General features: G+C 45.3%; 1 pseudogene; it reads left to right on the plus strand.

The window, feature by feature from the left end:
• Positions 1 to 17,930, plus strand: part of LOC125554680 — a 44,083-nt pseudogene that overhangs the window by 20,156 nt on the left and 5,997 nt on the right.

A 17,930-nucleotide genomic window follows, 5' to 3' on the forward strand; every position in this document is an offset into this window, starting at 1 on the left:
TTGCAATGTTCTTTTAAGATATCGTCAGCATCCTGTGGTTGCAAATCTAGTCGTTGTAGTTTATTCTGCACCCTCTTTTTAGGTAAAATTAATTTTAGTTGCATGCACTGGTTCGAATTGATCATCAATGGTTCACCTAACTAATGAAAGAAGTGTGTGTGCTTACACAAAAATATATCTGCTTCACTCTATTTTTATGCTTGTTCGAGGTGCCAGCCCCAAAAGAACAAATATTTTGCTTGATGGGGTTGGCAGCTCCATAATTAATAGAAGCATCAAATTAGTCATGCAACTTGGGAAGATCAAGAACACACAAAAAATTAATGAACAAAGGCTCGGAGTAGTGATTTAATAGCTAGTATCAGAAAATGTAGGGTAAAACAAACAAAAAGCAGCGGAAGCACATGCTAGTTTGCTGATGTGTAATTAAGCATAGAGAACATGAAGCAGTCTGATGGAACCAACGGGTGGCATTAGAACAACACCATTATCATAAATATAGCATGCACGAAGTAAAATAGTAGGCAGTGATATCTAGGAAGTACAGTAATACGTAGGACAAAACTAAAGCATATTAACTATATGTGCACTTGTATGTAATTTAGCACATGTAACATGTTCACTGCCAGAAGTATGGCCCTACAAGTGCAAGAAGAATAACGCATCTCATGAAAAATTGAATGATGCCCTGAAGAAATCCAAAGGTGCAGTTCTTATGCTAAGAAAGTGAACGTAGGCGCCAGCCGTTGGATAATAGTACCTGATTCTCGGTGGCGTATGGGTGTCGTTGTCATACTTGATAGCTTAGGATCGTCGATGGTGCTCGTGTTGCGGTTGAGTTTGGGATGGCTATCTCCGTTGCTGAAGCGGCTCTGGTGCTTCGGTTGCGGCGCCTGTCAACATACGAGAAAGCTCATCTGTGGTAAGTGAATAGTTGCACGATAAAGAAGAGAAAAATCGAAGGAGTACAAATCAAAATAACCTGATGAGGCTGCGGCATCAGTAAAGCAGGGCCGGTGGAGTAGAATATGGCGTCCGTGGAGTGGGTCCGGTGCGGTCTACGAAGGCTTCGACGGGCGCGGGGTATAGTGCTTTCGGTGAGGCGGATCTATTGCAGTGGACGAGGGCTTGTATGAAGGGCCAGCGATGGGGCAGACGAGGGAGTCAGTGAAGGTCCTACACTATGGTGGCCGTGGGGGCCGGTTAAGCAGATCCGGTGCGGTGGACCATGATGGCGGTCAAGGAGATCTAGAGCGGTGGACAAGCCAGTCGCTGAAGTAGCTCCGGTGAAGTGGTGAGTTGGCAGTTGGGGGTTCCAAGGTGCGGAAGGTAGATTCGGCGAGGTGTGAGGTCCACCACTGCGGCGGGGGACTAGATTCAGTGGCTTGCTGTGGTTGGGGGGGGCAGGGAGGGGGAGGGGAGGGGCTCTAGATAAGAATGTTGGTGGCAGAGAGGGGAAAACAATGGAGTTACCAAAGCAGCCCTTTTCTGTTCATGTGGCAGGGGTAAAACAGGAATATCGCAAGGCTAAAATTTTGGGCCCGAGATATTTCGATGTGAGCGGGATGTTTGAAAGCTTTTGGCGCCTGAAATTGTAAGTGCTCTGCTCTTGTACGGCCGACTATGATATCATGGTCGAGAATTTATTTGTTTTGCACGCAAAAAAGTGCACGTTTTGAAAATCAATGTCTCCAACTCGAAACTTAGATTGTCCACTCAATTCAAATATGGATCATTGAGCTAGTAAAAGCAAATACCATCATACGGTCCAATTCAAATGAAATTCCAAATGTGTTTATCCTAAATATGATGACAAAATAAAAAATGTGTATGTGTATGAATAAAGTGGATCATTATAAAGTTTGAACATGCCCGTATGTGTATATCTCTAGGTTTGATATATGAATTTGAAATCATGAAGTCTCGGCTTAAAAATGTACCTCTGTTTAAATGAATTACCTAATGATGGAGTCGAATTCCAAAATTCCAATCTTTGGTTTGTAATTATGGTACATCAAGGTATATCACGCATGTTCAAAAGTACCATTATCTCATTGTCCAAACCATGAAACAAATTGATCAAGCATGAGTGCACACACTATTGACCATATATATCTCAATTACGCTAAAGTCCCTCAAATATAGACACCTCACTCTTTATCTGAACCCACCCCCCCCCCCCACACACAAGCCATTCTCTCTCCTAGACACGAACACACGAGCACATTAACACTCCCCTCTCTTCCAAAGTCTGGACCCCAATATAGGTCTCTATCACTTTGCCTCTCGGGCATGCACACATGTCTTCCCCCACTCTCTAGGTCTCTCGACATCGCTCTTTCCCAAGCACACACACTATGTAGAGTGTATCTTTCCCATACACACAAAATGTCGCCCCCAAATGTCTATATCCCTAGTTATGTGGTTCTCGCACACTCACCTCACACACCACCCCACTACAAACAAGAACACTTTGTCTCCTTGTGCACCACTGTCCTCTTTCTATCTCTTCCACATGTGGACCCACCCCAGTTCCTTCCCTGTATACATATATGCCGCGTCTCTTTCCATAGCTCCCTAGTGTATCATCGTTGTCAATCTCGCACGTTGTTCTCTACACCATCTATTCTAGATCTCTCATGACGTCCCTATCACACACACGATGACTTGCTTCCCTTGCTTCTCCGTACATAGGCCAATTTTGAACAACATCAACATTGTCTCCCTATCTATACGCCACTTATGGACACAAACGACCCCTCTCCCCCCTCTCTTCCTCTTTCTCCCTCTCCGTCGCTAGCTCTCTCTCTGCCCGTCTCTAGCTCTCTCTCTCTCCCTCTCTCTGTCTTGTTCTTGCACCCCTCTCCCACACACACTCGATGTCTCTTCCAAATAGTCTACTCCCCTCCCATACCCATGCTATCCCTCTACTACACATGCCTTTGCCTCTCTTTGACACACATGTCACACCATTACCCCTTATTACCCCTTCCCTTGTACTAGGTTTACATCATTAGCGGTCTCTCTACTCCACATACACACTCCCTCTCACACACAAACGCGTGCACAAACACACACTGACATGCAAAACACCCATCTATCTGGATCCTTCTTTTAAGACACACACCCTTGCATATTCTCTCCAGCTCTAGGTATGTATATATCTCCAAATAGTCTCCACGTTACACAACACGAAGCCCCATGTACATGCCTCTCTCTATCCTCCACAGACATAGACACAAAGAATCTCTTATCATTGCCTCAGTCTCTAGACATATCACACACGCACACAAACTCGCTTCTCTCTCTCTCTCTCTCTCTCTCTCTCTCTCTCTCTCTCGCAAACACGCTCAATAAGGGTTTCCCCGTGAATAACTTACCGTCTATTCATCAACAGTCATGGCAGTACGGCGAACATGAGACATGAAAAAGAATAAATGTACACGTGCGTAGACCACCTAGTATGACTACTAGGACTAGAGCAAGCCGAAAGCGCACCGCTGTCACCCCCTCCTTATTGGCGATGGGAAAAACCTTTGTTTTACACAGCTGAGAAGTCATTGTGCTAAGGCCCCACATGCTAAGCCGTTGAATAGAATGTAGATCCTAGTTTACGGAAACAAGTATCGGTAATACGTTTGTATCTCCATACTTATATTTCTTCTCTTATAAAAAACGAGTTAGTGATGATGGTACGCATGCCATCTTGCAATATAGACCTTTCGATCTATATCTGACAGATGGAAATTAAACTAAAAGATAGCCGCACCTCTCTCCACATTTGCAGACAAGGCCTTTCCCTCCTTCATCCTTATCTCCAACAACGTCATTGTTGAGCAATTAAAAAAAGGAAGCCTCTCGAACAAACTAGCCTGGTGGCCGCTACCGGCGTCGTCCATCCCCATGCCTCTGCTCAGTCCGACCACCAATCACCACCACACCCCACTCCAATTCACCTTATCTCCTCTTTCTCGAGATATCATTAGTTTTTACACATGGGATTACTCCCGCATGGGTCAATCACAACAAGTGTTTTATAAAAAAATGCATCTTGATGTTCCGTACAATGCACGGAGATCTTGCTAGTACTCCTACAGAAGACTAAGTTGGTGATGATGGTGTGTCTGCCATCCCTCATTTCTGACCATTAGATCTACATCTAACGACTGTGAGGTAAGTTTTTGCCTTTTCTCACCAACATCCCACTTCTCTACCAATTTGCAGAAAAACCCATAATTAGAATCTTAAAACAAACCACATCCTTCCCTCACCTCACCAAAACAGCACAAGGAATATATTCTCACTGAAACATAATATATCTCTAGTGATACATGTATATCAAAATTAGAGTGTTTTGTATCAAGTTTGTGAATAAGTATTACTAGCAAAAGAGCCCGTGCGTTGCAACGGGAGAGAACATAACACACGCTCTTAACTCAACAACCATCACTCAAGACCACATTAGGTCCATCTCCTTTATTTTTGCGAGGCATCACATTTGTGTTGCCGCTTATCCTCCTTCTCACCCTCGCCGGCGATGGCCTCGGTGTTCATACAAAACAACAAAAAACATGTGTTGAATATGGTTAATCCTAAGGCGTCTCTCTCTCCCTCTCTCTTCCCTCTCCCTCTCTCTCCCTCTCTCTCTCTCGCTCGCTTTCTCTCACTCTCACAATGAGAAATCTGTTGTTTTCCCATGCGACATTTTTCAGAGGTATGCATGTGTAGTTATCGATGTTTTATTTTCCGTATATGGTTATAGTGGGGTGTTTATTTGCAATCCGGATCGCCGCTGGTATGAAAAAACACGAATCTTGCATTATAAATTATAAGTTTGCTTCCATAACAATATTTAAAAATATTCAACAGGTAAAATTAACATCATATTTAGATTCCACACATTGTTCTAATAAAATTTCATATATAATATGTTAAAATTGAAGTTACGGTCTAAAAGATACAGATAATTTAGAAAATCATTTGGTTTGACTCAAATATATTCCAAAATAATATTTAAAAATATTAACATGTAAAAATAATCTCATATTCATATTCTACATATTTTCTAATCAAATTTCATATATAACATGTTCAAATCGGAGTTACGGTTTAAAAGATATGGATGATTTAAAAAGCATTTGTTTGACTTAAATATGATCCACGGATGAATTACCTAAAACATCACGGGGGTTTTCGAAAAATGTAAAATAACGGTTCGGGTGTGACTTAAATCCGGACGGCGGGTTGATATCAAGAAAAGACAGGGACTTTTGTGTAAAATATGAAAATAACGATTCGTTTTAACTTAAAACAGGACGGCGGGTTGAATTCTCTGAAATAGATGGACTTTTATAAAAAATTCCATGATGGACGAAAGAAACCCAATTTGCTTTATTATTAGGTAAAGATTCTAATTATGATCCGTTGCAATGCATGTGAAGATTGCTAGTATTTCCAACCATGCCAAAAATGCTAGTATTTCCATAGTTTCGAGTTTTCCATCAAGATATTAGTCACTGATGGTTGATATTTACTTTCAATCACGTACACATAGGCACTATGTAACTAGCCTTGCTTTTTGGCTTCCAAAGCTTAATGTTCACCCCTACTTACAATATGTAGAGTACTTAACAAAAAACTACCACCTTCAAGCAGCCCTAGGAACAAACTATTATACAAAAAAAAGCAAAAACATACCCAAAATTTCTTAATGCGCGCCAAAAAGTACTACCTAGTGCCGATTAGGCTCGTTTAAACCCGTTTATGACAGGGTTGGCCCACACGTCCATGCTGACGAGGCAGCTTAAACTAACACATTTTGTTTGACCATTGACATGAGGGACCCACATCTGACCTTCTATCCTGTTATTCCCCCTCAAATCATTATTTTTCTTGAACATTACTTCAAACAGAACTGATGCGTGTTCGTCGGTGGTGCCAGTGATGAGAGAGTTGGCCGCCGCTCCGTCGGACAGGCCGGACGCCGCGCTGGCCTCCGCACGGGTTGGCAGGCTGGCCCGAGCGTGAATCACGTGCGAGCTAGCCGCCGCGCTGGCCTTCGCTCGAGCCAGATGGCTGGCCTTAGCACGGCGTGCGCGAGCAAGCCGCCGCGCCGCCGTGCCAATCTAGCTAGGAAGCCTTGCAGACAAGCAGTTGTACGGAGCTATCTTGCCTAGTTAGCGGCCGCGAGCGCCGGATGGAGCTTGCATCTGGGCTACCCCAAGATGGGCTCCGCATCGCCGGCGGTTTTGACCTCAAGTTCTGCCGGCGGCGGTAGCTGCGTCCCATGGCCGAGGATGACTAGGTGGACGGGTCGGAGGTAGGAGGTCACTCGGGGATTTTTGTGTAGACTAACATGTAGGTCCCACAAGTCATAACGCCTAACTTGCCGGTCGAATAGAAGGCGTTGACTTAAGGGGCGACATGGCTTGAAACGTGCCTATAACGACACTTTGTAGAGTAGTCATTTCTAGTAGGGCTGGTTGGTAAGGGAATGTACAATGGTTTTTAGGGTAGTCTTATCTTAAGTCTGCCACGTATGCGAGTGGTAGTAGTTTCTTGGCATTCTTAGTGGTTTCTTGGCATTATTAGTAGTTTCTTGTAAGAAACAATGTACTACTAGAGAAAAAGGCAATTGTAGATTGCGTTGTACTCCAACGAGTACTACTAGTGGTTGCGGGAGTGTATACCTCATTTTATGGGTTCGATCCCGGCCTTACGCACGACGACCTTTTTTAATAGTAACTTTGCTGTGAGGCAATATTGTACACGGGTAGTTTGAGTTTTGAAGTCGAACAGACGTGTTGCACCACAATCTGGGTGCACTGGATAGCCCAACCACATGAACTGGGTTTCCTTCCAATCATCTTGTGGCTCGCGTGCTCGCCCTAGCCGCACCTCGCTTGCAGCTTCCTCATCAGCTAGTAGCATATTTAAACTAGCACCTCCAATTAAGCTCGAGGAGCCGGAAAAGCCTGGCGCGACATTGGTAACTGTGCAATATGGCTCTATACGAAAAGTGCTAGTACTCTACTACTCTATAGCTTGTGGCGTTGCATGCATGGACTTCACTCCATTATCGGCTCTACAGAAGAAATTCCTCTTGATGTGATTTTTTTGTTTTGAGACGGAGGAAAAAGTTTAGCCTCATCTCATTCATAAGAAGGAACTACTAACAAAGTTCGACGAGATCCATTACACCTCCACAAATGGAAGCGAAAAGCCTAGTCTCGCTGTATCAAATAACTCAAATGTTTTGCCCCCGCAGTAACTGTCGCTGATAAACAGGCTGCTAGTGTGTGCGTGAGAGGAGTGGCTGAGTAGGCCAACTACGCACTTGAATAGAGCACCGAGAGTACCCACTACGTACGTGTACTTTCCCTACATTGATAACACAGTGATGGTTCTAGAGAACAGTACTACCCTCCACTTCCAACTGTAGCTCCTTGGCCTTGAGATTCAAGAGTTCAAAACTGGTGCACTATACTAGAAGTACAGTACATCGGAGAAAGTAGTACCAGTACTGCTACAGTACGAGTACGTAGTAAATAATAGCCTCACCCCTTCACTAAGGAACGATCGAGGAGCTACAGTTGGAAGGGACGAGGCCTTGCGGTTACTATGCTCTTATCTCCTCCTCGCCAGTTACCCTCCCCCCGGAGAGAAGGTAGTTCGTCGCTGCTCCCATGGATTCGCCAGGCGGTTCTCCTCCTCGTCGGGTCTGGGAGACCTTGGACGACGATCCTCTAGGAGAAATCGCACGCTGCTCCGACGTCCTCACCGGCGCAAGACTCGGTGCTTCCTGCACCAACTTTTTCAAGATAGTGCTTAAACAGGCTTGTGAAAAGGACATGCTTGTTGGTCTTCCATGTGTCCTCGAGGAGAAGGTTCTTCTATGGGACAATCCTTGAACAGTCCACCGCTCCCTGGCCATGGTTGCACTTTGACTCCGCTAGAGTTGTCAAAGTTGAGAGGTAGTCGGATTTTGTCCAATGAGCATGTCAGTCATGGAGTTTGATCATGTAGTACTTAGTTATTCCATTTCCATCCTGTAATTTCTCTGATGCCCACCGTATTAAATATAGGTCTGGGTCGGTGCCAATGAAGATTGGCTTGCATACCTTCGGCCGGATACCACCATCAGTTTGCACAACATCCACAGCAGTGCGGCCGTTCCCGTAGACCCCTTCTCCACCATTGGGATCGGCCTTCCAGACTGGCTGGGCTTGAATACGTATGATGATGCCTACATGCGATTGACGAAGATAGCAATTGCAGACCCATCGACAAGCGACACAGCTACGACAATTACTATCTCATCGCGGTGTTCGACATAAGTATTGCCATCAATGCAAGAGGTAGTAACTGCAGAGGCTAGCGCATGTGGGCCGCGATAGATTTGTACCCCTACACGTTCGAAGACGCCGTGCGCCATCTAGGCCGCATCTTCGCGGTGACAAGCCAGTGGACTTGTTTCATCTGGTTGCCATCCTACGGTACGGGAGATTACAAACGGAATGCACAAACCATCATTTGCATCCCTAATGGTACTCCATTATTTTGCAGGGACCAGTCATCCCCCGATCAAAATAAGATCACCGATCCTGGATGTGCATTTGCATCAACGATTCGGTCTAACCAGGAACCTTGTAGCTGACTTTGGCATATTGGGATCAACTATCTTAGGAGTCGTTACTCATGGTACCACTGATGTGCAACATGGTCACACAATCTACCACGATCAGACTGTCACCATCTACCTAGGTATTCCATTTAGTATTATATTTTTTAACCCTCTCGCCTTCTCTTTCATTGTTGTACTACTTACTAGTACTAGTAGGAGTACTTTTTACCTTGGAGGACGCGTATAGCTAGCTACGCCCTTGAAGACATGAACCCACTAGCTGCCACTATTTTTGTTTTTCCATGTCTTACTATCTCATCCATGTAGCCAAGAGTGGCTGTATACAATAAGCCGGTTATTTTACTTCCTCTATATTGGAGTAGTACTATTTTCTGCACAGTATTACTGACTGCCATATTTGAGCACAACATTATTATGCATGGACCTTGACTATGTACGTCACCATGTGTCCAGATCTGAGATGCCGCGTGTACCAGATGAACGACGCTAAGCTCGACCCCCGTGATGCTATGTGGGTGCCGAGGAACACTATTGGAGAGTACTCGCTTTTCATTGGGGACAGCTACCCCATTGTGAAACAGATGCCACGTTCCGTGCATGACACCGAAGGCCTGCCATTCATGAAGCATGGTTGTGCCTTCCGTGTTCACCGCCGGATGAACGACATGTTGGGACACGCTATCCCTGATTTATGCGCTTCATCTTGGATGAGTCTCCATCGTGTGGAACCAGACTAGAAAGCCACGACAATGATTCCCATTGCCCACCGCTATGGAGCGTGACATCCATGAAAAACACCTGGGGCTGGAACCTGGAGGAGGACATGTAGCCCATCTATAACGTGTAAGTGGAGTATGGTAAATTGTGAACGATAGTGCTGTGAATATATGTAGACTAGTCATGCACAAATTTATCACATGAATTGGAGATGAACTTGTGTGGCATACTAGCATTTGTCCTTTAGAATTTATTACTAGTAAATGTGTTATGTGTACGTGCAACTTGTGTGGTTGATGCACGGGCTCCAACACGCTCTTTGAGAAAAAAGGTGGCACAACTTTGGATATAGGTGACATGGTGGCATCATAAAATAGCATCGTTCTCTATAGTTGTAGTATACTCGCACTAGGACGACAACTCCTATAAAATCTTGCGCTTGGCTCTTTGCCTCTTCGGGAGGTTCAACAGTTCGTACTCGTGTGAACCTTGCACTTGGCTCTTCGCCTCTTCGGAAGGTCCAACAATGATGATACTGCAGTACAATATGCTTCTGGAAATCTGATACCGATTGAACTGATGCACGTCCACCGTGAGGATGAGGGCGAGGGCGAGGGCGAGGGAGAGGGTGTTTAGTCAAAACCCTCTCCTCGTCCCGTGAGCCACCTCGTGCGTTGGCGAGAGAGAGGCGTAGTAAGCAAGCTTCTCCTCCTTTGGCAAGTTTACGGGACACATCAAAGCAGTACTAGTACTAGTCCATACCGCATCCTTTCCGGTTAATATGGCTTAATTTTAAATGATAAAAATACACTGGCGGTCAACGTATGTAACAATCCGCTCTTTACAGTCACTATATATAGTTTTGCGGTGATTATACGATCACTAGCTCATCGTAGAGCACCGTATTTCACCCTACTGACCGGCCACATAGTCGACGTGGCACTTTGTTGACTAGTTAAATTGTCACCTGGTTTCTGGGTCCCACCTGTCCGTTGGCAGAGCAAAGAAATCAGTTAAACAAAACTTTACGTAGGCGTAACAGGAGTCCAACCCTTGCGCGCGAACCACCCTGGCTGTGTATGTGAGTGCATGCACATGTACTCCCTCGGTCTTCCAACAAAGAGTGTACATCGGCTAAGAAACAAATAGTGTACATCTACACTTCCAATGCAGTTAGCCTTTAATCTAAATTGGTATTGGTTGACTAATGCACCAACTTGTGCTCTAGCTATAGGCTACTTGTCTATCCTTAATTACAACATGCAACAACCTTCATTTAATTTTCTTCTCTCAATGGTCGCATGCACACATAAGTCTGCTACTTTTGTGCATTAATTATGCCCTGGTCAATGTGTAAATCTCTAAATGTACAGTCTTTCACGGACATAGGGAGTGGGTTGAGCACTTGAGTGTGTGTGTTGCATCGTGTGCTATGTGCCGCATGGGTGCGTGAGTGTTGCGTACATCCATGTGTATGTGTGAGTGTTGCATGTTGCATGCATGCATGAGGCTTTTACTCCCTCCCATTGACATGTTCATATTTCAAGATTCCTCTATTCCCTCCATATGGTGATACTCCCTCTGTTCCCAAATACGGAGTATTTGTCTTTCTAGAGATTTCAACCAGTGACTACATACAAAGCAAAATGAGTGAATCTACACTCTAAAATATGTCTACATACATCTGTATGCTATATTCCATTTGAATGTCTAAAAATACTATATTTAGGAACAGAGGGAGTAGCAAATAAACATTAAGTTCTCTTGTTTTTTCCTCCTTGGTCACGGTGCAAAACCAAAGATGACTTATTCACCTGGATGGAGGGAGTAGATGGTCAAAGTTTGACACAAAATTAATGCATTGGTAAACATAATTTTTTGAGGGAAACGAGTGCATTAATTAAGTGTTTTTGCAAACTACAAAAATTATTCCACCACCCATCATCTAGCTTTGTTGATGAGATTTTTTAATTGAGCCCTATAAACCGGAAAGGAGGTAGTACTAGTACTCCTACATTATTGGCGCCGGGTGACTTGGCCAATGTTTCATCTAGTTGGATAGGATGAGGGTACATGCATAGGGATACTATAGATAGGAAGTCTTCGCGATCCATTATTCCCCACCTCAGTCAGAGAGAACTATTCAACTAGTCTTCATAGTGAAGTGACAATACACGCAGCAGCAGATGGGGCACTTAATTAATAAGCTGAACTAGCGTGTTGGTGTTATTAAATCAGCCTTACCCAGTACTGCCATCATGTTTGCCAGTGGAGCAAGCTTCCGCAAATACGCTTACACAGCTTTCTCCTCTAATAACTGACATATGGGCCCTCTTGAGGTAGACCCACATGTCATCGGCATAACTATTTAAACTCCGAAGGACGGTATATCCTGGTAGTGGTACTAGTAGAATTGAGATTTAATCCACTTTCTTCCCTGTCTTTCACTCTTCTTGCTCCTCTCTTCCCCATCATCGGCCGCACACCATTCCCCCCACTCACTGCTCGCCTGCCCGCGCCATCTTCCTTGGTAGCTCGCGTGTACCATATCCCCCCGCTCAATGCTTGGCCACACACACCATCTTCTTCACTCGCCTTCCCAAATCCACTTCCCCGCTGGCTCGCAGGGACCGAAAACCCCAATCACTTAGCACCCTAAAAAACCCTATGGCAGAACCGACTGACACGCAGAGCCGCGATTGGAATTCCCTCCCCGATGTTCTCTTGGAGCAGATCTGTAATCGTATGGAACTGCTCAGCACCGTCTGTCTAGCCGCATGCTCGGTGTTTTTGTACCGTCTACTCGTCTGCAACCGGCCGACTCTTTTCAAGACACCGTGCTTGCTGATGCCCGATCCTCGCAGGTGGCCCAAACACTGACTTGACGATCCTACGGAGGTTGGCGTGGTGCCCCTCGACATGCTACCACTACCCGTCCACCTATCCTTCATGCGCGGCCACTAATCGGAGGGCATGAAGGCCAACTGGATCGTCCTAATCCACCAATCCGGTAGTCCATGGCGTCTCGTGGATATCTACACCCAATGAGAGATCACCCTTCCTTCATTGGATACCGCCGTCATCGAGCCTCGCGGCCCGTCGGACACTCTTGCCTAATACGCATGAGACGCGTCAAGCTTTTGGCTCGACCTCTGTTTGCTGAAAGTTGTAATTTGTGAAGTGCCCACACCATCAGAAGACTACATGGATTACAAGCTCATTGCCTTGTTCAACATGGGATTAGTCTATCTGGAATCTGGTCGCCACACGTGGTTATGGCTCATCGTCAATCCTGTTGAGGCAACATTTATGTCTGATGCGATAGTGCACGATGGCATCGTTTACGTGGTCAACGCACAAATTGGCTGCCTATATTGGTGGAATATATCATCGTGTAATTGTTCTATCTCATCTCATCCTTACCTTGTGAATACGACTGCCTGGTCATTGTTACAAATTTAGAATAGATATTATGTCTATAACCACATCATTGCTATATGTTCCTCTCATTTCCTAGATTTTTATGACCACACATGTTATTGTTAGAGTTGATATGAGAACAATTGGCATCTAATGATTATTAGAATATATATTATGAGCATAACCTCATGATTGCTATATGTTACTCCCATTTCCAAGATTTTTATAACAACGCATGTTATTGCTTAGAGTTGATATGAGAACAGTAGTAAGTGCTATGGTAGAATATGAGTAGGCCCTGTCATAGCTGCTGTCGTCTCATTGTTACATGATGTTTGAACCATGACATATTGCTATAATACGAAAGCCATTGGCTTATTTTTTTTAACTTGGGGTATGATTATGAACACGACATTGCAATTCTCTGTCTATGATATGTGTCACTGTTATAATAATCTTAATTCCACACATACTTTGAACATGATTGCTTATTTTTGTCCTTTTGGTCTCAAATTTGAATTGTTGTAGCAGATGCAAATGTGCTGGCCTTCATGATTCTAGGACCTGGAATCATACCAGCCGATGGGTGGTGGTTTATCGCTCGTTTAGCTGATGACAGTCATTTGATGCTCATTCGCACGTACCAAATTGACCAAACCATTACATCAAACCACATGCAGCGCAATGCCTGGGGCATTGTGACATTGATGGCTATGGCTGCTTCGTGTTCAAGAAAGATCCCAGCTCTGTTGGGCCAGGCGTATTCAACTGGAGGCGATTTGACAGCCTTGGCAACCACTCCATGTTCCTTGGGCTCAATTATCCGATCATCCAACCGATCATCGATCATATCACCGACGATGATTACCGTGCTATGCAACCTCCATTCGCCAGGGGGAACTATGTTTACACATCATACCAAGGGTTTCATGAATCATCATATCTAGAGATTCGTCGACACAGCTTGTTGCGAGGTAATCTTCAGTGTGTGAAAGGCATCAAGCTTCCATGCGATGGATGGCTTTTGCAAACCCGACATGCGGCGATGTGGTTCATGTCAACAACAAATATGCACAACTTGATTTGTACTGATATCTAGACTGAGCCATGTATCCTGCTGATATAGCACGACCCTCTTTTGTTGGATATTATGTACTGTTGTTAGTTTGATGCACTCCTTTGGTTTGAAGGATAGATACCTTTCTGGGATCAAGTGTATCCTAACTCACCTGCGTAGGATGTACTGATAATGATGATGGGGATGCCGTGCAGAAGCCATATATATATATATATATATCAATTAGGCTTCAAGTGCGTACTTGTTAGTTAAACCTATGGTTAAAATGTGGCACTAAGTGCGACTAGTAAGTACAGTACAGTAGCAGTAGTAGTATACATCAGTCAAATTATTCATCATGTCCACACATTGAATTGACGTGGCAACATGCTGCGCGTGAGGTGACACAAGAATCGCGGAGGCTTGTTCGGGTATTGTGGACTTCAGATTTGGAGTACCACTTATCTGTCAAAATCTTTGATCATTCACTTAAAACAGTCGATTGATCATACATTGAGTACCATATAACTGGAATTAACCGATGCAAGTCCAAGAAGGATTGGCCGGTGCTGTTGGCTGGCGTGAAGTTCGATCCCACGGATCAGCAGCTGATCAAGCACCTTGAGGCCAAAGTGAGTGCTGACAGCGCGAGATCTCACCCTCTCATTGATTTGTTCATACCAACCATCAACAGCGAGCACGACATATGCTACACCCATCCTGAGAAACTTCCAGGTAAGACACTGACCGACCGTCTACTTGCACAAACATATTCCTTTCTTTATAGTTCTATTTTTCTTTTTAGACGTAGACCTAGTGAAGCAATTACAATTTGACAGTTAATAAAAAGTGAAACAAGTGACTGCAACATGCCAAAGATGTTATGAAAATGCCAACTACATACACTAAAACCTGTATTCGACAATACTACAGGTATCACACTGAGTGGCCTAAGCAAGCATTTCTTCCAGCGCAATTACATGGCGTTCAAAAGGGGCACGTGGACGCGTTGCAAGATACAGTTGGAGTGCGACATGCACGTGATGTGGCACCAGACCGACAATACTTTGCCGGTGATGGTCAACGGCCGGCAAACGGGTAGCAAAAAGGTTCTGGTGCTTCACACCAACAAGAACTTCGACCAACAGAGGACCAACTGGATGATGCACCAGTACCACCTCGGGGACCTGGAGCAAGAGAAGGAGCGGGAGCTGGTCCTCTGAAATATTTTCTACCAGACGAATACTAGGGCTAGGAGTAAAAAAGATTATAAGTTAGTTTGGTATTGCTACTTGTACTACCTTGTCGTCCGCAAGTTGGTATTGTTGTTAACCATCTTTCGGTATGAACTTTGCATTAGCTTCCAACCATCAAGCCGAGGGTCGACGTGGATATAAAGCTGAATCATTTGTTTAGAAACGAATTTTTAGGCACCTAATTTTTATTTGATGGGTAGCATAAGAACATGCCGTTCCAATTTCCAGTTCTCCAAATTTTTCAAAACAAGTGCATGCACTTATTATCATGATGAAAAAACAATATACCTGCTGCATCCCAGTTATCAGTCTGTACTTGCAGAATTCTCTCGTTTATTGAGCAGGCATATTGTTTTTTCAGGTCGAGCAAGTTTCAACTAGCTGTAGACTGCCCAGACTTGGTTTTGTTTTTAACATTCCAGCCCATGACGACAACGAGGCAAAAAGATCCAGCAGGTATCTACTGGCCTTTGGCCCGCCAACGTGAGTTATATTTTGTCTTACAACATCCGCATGCAGTTTTTTTCTGAATCAAACATACAACCCAGTTCTATTTTCCTCTTGAAACACCATGTCCTACTTCCGTTTTCTAATCTCTACCTATAGTTTTACTAGTTCATATACATGCATCATTATAATGAAAATACATAAAGTTCCCTTTTCATATTTACATCCTTATTTTTGTTGTTGTTTTCCCTCCCAGCGTTGATTTTTTTACCACTGGTTTTCCCTTAAACCAACTCAATTGTCCCGCGTCTTATTTGCTTAGAAAAACAAAACAATTTTTTTGGCAAATCAATAAGTTCTTAAAAATGTTTATCATTTCGGGATTACAACAGTTCGGACTCCACCGGAATATGCAAAATAAGCTTGAACTTTTGATCGTGGTCCTGGGCAGAAAATGGGCTGTAATAAATTAGTTAAGAATTAGCAAATGGGCTACACATAATTAAAAAAATAGCCACAGGTTTGGAGGCTGACTTGTGGGCCTACTAAGTTCATGCGCACACAAGGTTTCTCAAAAAAAGAAACTTAGTCAACAATCAACTCTACCAGTGTCATACCGTTAGATGTCAATCTAACGGCAATCGTGGTTCTTTAGTCTCTGATCCTCCTACTCCAGCCGCCCAAACCAGCACCGGCGGAACCTCCTGCTCCTGCCTCCAATGGCCGGCTGTGCTGCCGGGCAGGCCTCACGGCCCCACCATACTCGCATCCCTTTCCTGTCTATCCCTCTAGTCACCCACACCTCCGGTTATTTTCCGGCGACGGGAGCCGAACCAATCAACCCTCATACTCCCTACCGCGTGGGCAGCAACTGCGTGTCTTCCCCAGCTCCATGTCTTTCCCTTCGTAGGCCTCGCCATCGTCCACTGCCCTGGTGCTCTCGGCGCGGCGTGGTCAACGAACGACATACATCGGAAGTGGACTGTACGTGGAAAGGCTGACAACTGGGTCAACGGCCGCACACAAGGAAATGCCTCATTACGCACAAAATAGTGATTCCTCCACCTGACATCTGGGACCCACCAGACGGGCCATCATATTTCGTGAAAAAATGTTCCCGCTGCCGACAGCTTGGACCCACCTGCTATATCTTCGCACGCAAGGAAGTGCTTCCTTATTATGCAAAAAAATGAATACTCCCCCTGCTAGCTGGGACCCACCATATGGGAGGCTACCTTGTGGGCCTACTAAGTTGACGCGGACGGAGGGCTTTGTCAACTTAGTCAATATGAACGATTTTAGCTCCAGTGATCGTACAATGTCCATCCAACGATCGTAGTGCTTCTTCAACCTTTGATCTTCTTGCTCCAGCTGCCCAAAGCAGCGCCGGTCTTGCCGCTTGCTCCTGCCTCCCGTGGCCGGCTGTGTTGCCACGGAGGCCTCACTGCCCCTACTACTCCCACCATTGGCCAGGCCATCCCTCTACTCACCCACACTCCCTGTTATTCTGCGGCGACAATAGCCTCACACCGCAGCCGAACCAGTGAACCCTCGTACTCCTCTCTACATAGGCATCCACTGCCGCGTCTTCCCTGGCTCCGCATCGTCCCCTTACTAGGCCTCGTCGTCGCCCACCGCCTTGGTGCTCTCGGCGCGGCGTGGTCAATGTGGTCAACGAATGACTTCCATCGGAAGAGTACTATACGTGGAGAGGCTGACAGCTGGGTCCACGGCCGCAGCAAGGAAGTGCCTCCTTATTACGCACAAAATAATGATTCATCCACCTCACAGCAGGGACCCACCGGAAAGGCCACCGTATTTCGCGAAAAAAATGTTTCCACCCTGTCTCCTGGGACCCACCAGCTACATCTTCGCACGAAAGGAAGTGCGTCCATATTACAAAAAAATGATTTGCCCCCTGACTGTTGGGACCCACCAGCTACATCTTCGCACGCAAGGAACTGCCTGACAGTCGGGACCCACCTGGTCGAAGCGTACATACCGTTGTCTCTCTTGTGGGAATGTGTACGTACATACTGGTCGATCGGTCGCTCTGCAATGACGAACCGTGTCCGAGTAAGTAGTAGCACATGTCATAGTAGAGCCCCCCACGTAGCAGTTCAGGCTGTCCCGTCTAAACCGTGTACACGTACATACAGCCACACGCCAAAAAATATAGCCACGTACATACATACGGGTGGGGTCTCGAGCGCCTACTCGCGCATACGTACGGCCAGGGCTCGTGCACATGGCTGGGTCGAAACGGAGAAACTGCGTCGTGTTCATGGGGAGGCAACGAAATGCATCGTGTTCATCTGGAAGCAATGGAATATGTCGTGTTTATCGAGAGCCAACCGTCTTGGACGGAACAGCCGATCGAAACGAGGCC

This window comes from Triticum urartu, chromosome 4 (assembly GCF_003073215.2).
Source record: "Triticum urartu cultivar G1812 chromosome 4, Tu2.1, whole genome shotgun sequence".
NCBI lineage: Eukaryota > Viridiplantae > Streptophyta > Magnoliopsida > Poales > Poaceae > Triticum > Triticum urartu.